The following is a 2,984-nucleotide window of genomic DNA, read 5'->3' as shown; positions in this document are numbered from 1 at the left end:
GTGAGGGGGGGCAGCGAGTGGGGGCGGGGCAGAGTGTGAAAAGTAAAATGTCTCAGGGTTTACAACCAAAAGAAGAAACATCAAATGATGACACCACCACCTCGCTGAGGACCACCTGTGAAAATAAGCCAAGCGATCTTACAGTCTCCTACACAGTCCATTCCATCCTGTGTGGCAAACACTATCCCCATTTATAGGTAAGGAAACTGAGGTACACAGAAGCTGGAAAACTAGTCAGGGCAGAGCAGGGGTGTGAGAGCCGCCAAGCCCTTGCCACAAACCACTCTGCGATACTGACTCTCCCAACTCATTCATTCAGTCACTCAACACTCGCTCCCTAGGCACATCCGCCGTGTGCCAAACACCAGGATGGCTGCCAATGAAAAGATGAGGACAGCGGATTCTTGACCTCAGAGGCCCAATCTAAGTCAGTATAAACTCAAAAGGCTATAGAGGCCACACAGGTGATGTAAATGGGTGAAAGGGAACCGTATAGTAAAAACAACATCAGCTAACAGTTATCGAGTGCTTACCGTGCATGACTCTAATCTCTTTTAGTCCACACATTGGCCCGATGAGGTAGGGTGCAATATTATCACCATGGTACAGATGAGACCATTGAGCCACCAAGAGATTAAGCAATTTTCCCAAGACCACACTGCTCAGAGAGGCGCAGCCAGGATCTGAATGGACCCACACCTCCAGCCACATAACTCCACTGCTGACATAGCAGAGTGTGGGGTCCCCCAGGGAGAGGTGGGAACGGTGGGGAACGGCAGAGCCTCTGCTCAGTCCACACCGGCCATGATTCTGCAACTCCAGCCAAATGTGGGAATGCAGACCTTGTATTGCCATATCTTCCAATTTTTCATGAGAATCCAGAAATCTAGATTTTTTTAAAAAACTAATATGACTTTTAGGCCTTCTTAGTTTGTGTTTTTTTAAAAATATATTTTATTGATTTTTTACAGAGAGGAAGGGAGAGGGATAGAGAGCTAGAAGCATCGATGAGAGAGAAACATCGATGAGAGAGAAACATCAATCAGCTGCCTCCTGCACACCTCCTACTGGGGATGTGTCTGCAACCAAGGTACATGCCCTTGACCAGAATCAAACCTGGGACCCTTCAGTCCACAGGCCGACGCTCTATCCACTGAGCCAAACCGGTTAGGGTCAGAAATCTAGATTTTTAAGTGGAACCTCTAATTTTTATTTTATTATAGTTTCCTTTTTTAATTTATTTAATTCTTTATTGTTTAAAGTACTACATAAGTCTCCTTCCCTGCCCCCCCACCATTAACCTCTCCCCAGCTGCTCCCTCCCCCTCTAATTTTTAAATTAGTTGAAAACTAATACAAATTGAGAATACCATGAGGGCACAACACAACATGTCTGGGGGTTGTACCTGGCCCATGGTCTGACAGTCTGCAACCTCATCTACCTGGGTCTCGTAGGGAGGGACAATATACTCCGTCTCCCTGCGTGGGGCATGGAGACCCACAGGAGACTGCTCCACGGGAGGAGCCTTTGGGCTGGACAACTGAGCTTGGCTCCAAGGAGAGGCGGAGCCAGCTGCTTCTGCCACTTTCACACACCCAGCTCCCCGGGGTGCTGGCTCAGGGGGCTCCAACTGTCTCCGCAAAGCTCCAGGACAGAGAGCTGGCTCCATGCACGCAGTGGGAAACCCCACTGGGCCATTATCCCCTCTCTAATCACTCACAAGCTCTTGGCTCCCTCGCCAGCCTCCAGGCTTCTATGTCATCATTTCTTTGGCACATCAAAGACAACAACCAAAATAATAACTGCCCGGGCCAGCTGCGTTCCTCCATGCCCGGCCGTCCAGAACAAAGTGGAGAATGGCATTTTGTTCTGCAGCCCAATGGATAACTAGGACATCCTTTTCCTAACCAGGAAATGCTCTGTCTGGGCCTCTGGAGCAGCCCGAATCACCAGCGAGAGAAGCTGCCTCTTGTACCAAGAAGAGAAGTAGAATTCGGGGAGAAGCCATGTCTCACAGCTTGCCCACACAAAAACAGGTTTTTACGCAGAAGGAACTGGAAATCTGCTGAATGTCTGAACCGACAGGATCAAGGAAGCTGTGAGTGAATAAATACCTCGAAGATCAAACCTCCCAAACTGGATTGGTTGTTGGGGTGGGAGAAGAGGTGCTACCGCACCATAAGTGTGCTTGGCTCCTGAATCCAGGACCAAGAGCAGCCCCTACCCCAGGCCTTCCACAGAGGTTTCTTCTCTGGTGCCTTGGACTTCCGACACTTGTCCCCTCTCCACCCCCATCCCCCAGGCTCCCATGCTTGGCACCCACTGGCCTGAGCACCCTGCCAGGCAGGCAGGAAGTCCACTCCCAGGAGAGCTATCAAGTCCTGCAATGGACCCAGGAGTCACTATGCCACTGGGAGCTTCTCTGCTCATGTTTCTGGCACAGACCACCGACCCCCCACTCTAGCTACTTTAGCAGCCTGGGCCCTAAATAGCCAGAGCAGAGGCCTCTGGCCAGAACCCATGGTCACAGCACAACTGTCCTTGAGCCTGACAGGAATCCTAGGAATTTTCCCAGGAAAGGCTTAGGCTCTGGTCCCAGGATTCCACAGCCAGCCACTAAGCTGAGGTCAAAGGTTACGGGAAATAACCAAGGGGATATATGTGGGAGGAGTCAGGGTGAAAATGCTGCTAACCTGGCCCAGGAAAGAAGAACAGAGGCAGGATATACCTGTCCCAAAGCAAGAGGCCACCTGGGAACCAAAAATGACAACAAGTAGGGATCAACCTTCATGGCGCCAACACAGACAGCCAGGGCTGCGGCTTAGTAATTTGGGGTGGCTTGTTTCACATTTCTCATTTCAAAATCAGGTTTCTAAGAAGCCAAGAGCACAGTTATTGGTTTCTGGGTCCACCCACCCCACTCCAGGCCAAGGACAAACTCACATTCCTGGGCTTTGCTGTGTGGCCTGAGAGGGCGTGATCCA

This window comes from Myotis davidii, unplaced genomic scaffold, assembly GCF_000327345.1.
Source record: "Myotis davidii unplaced genomic scaffold, ASM32734v1 scaffold456, whole genome shotgun sequence".
Taxonomy (NCBI): domain Eukaryota; kingdom Metazoa; phylum Chordata; class Mammalia; order Chiroptera; family Vespertilionidae; genus Myotis; species Myotis davidii.
Note: the sequence above shows the minus strand (reverse complement) of the source record.